Here is a 778-nt window from a genome sequence, read left to right as displayed (position 1 = left end):
GTAATCTGTTTATGTGTGTGCCACATTTATTGATTTGCAAATACTATACCAGACTTTTATTCCCGGAATAAATGCCACTTGGTTATGATATATGAACTTTTGAATGTATTGTTGAATCCAGATTGCTAAAATTTTCTTGAGGATTTTTGCATCTATGTTCATCAGGGATATTGGCCTGTAGTTCTCTTTCTTTGTTGTGTCTTTAACTAACTTTGGAATTAGGGTTCCTTTCTTCTGAATTCGCTTGAGGAGGATAGGTGTTAGTTTTTCTTTGAATATTTGGTAAAACTCCCGTTTGATGCCATCCAGACCAGGGCTTTTGTTTACTGGGAGATTTATTGTATTACTGCTTCAATTTAATCAGTTATTATTGGCCTAGTGAGGTTTTCTGATTCTTCCTGATTCAGTTTTGGAAGATTGTATTTTTCTAGAAATTTGTCCATTTCACCCAGGTTGTCCAGCTAATTGGCATATAGATGTTCATAATATTTTCTTACAATCCTTTGTATTTCTGTGGTATCAGTTGTTACTAAACCTCTTTTCTTTCTGATTTTATTTATTTGGGTCCTGTCTCCTTTTGTTTCTTGATGGGTCTGGCCAAAGATTCATCAATATTTTTTATCTTTTTAAAGAACCAGCTCTTGTTTCATTTTCTTTTGTATTTTTTTAAGTCTCTATTTAATTTATTTCTATGCTTATCTTTATTATTTCCTCCTTTTATGTACTCTGGAGAAAAGAGAACCCTAGTGCACTTCTGGTGGGAATGCAGACTGGTGAA

Source organism: Myotis davidii, unplaced genomic scaffold (assembly GCF_000327345.1).
Source record: "Myotis davidii unplaced genomic scaffold, ASM32734v1 scaffold373, whole genome shotgun sequence".
Classification (NCBI taxonomy): Eukaryota; Metazoa; Chordata; class Mammalia; order Chiroptera; family Vespertilionidae; genus Myotis; species Myotis davidii.
The sequence above is the reverse complement of the archived record's forward strand: the minus strand, read 5'-3'. Positions refer to the sequence as shown.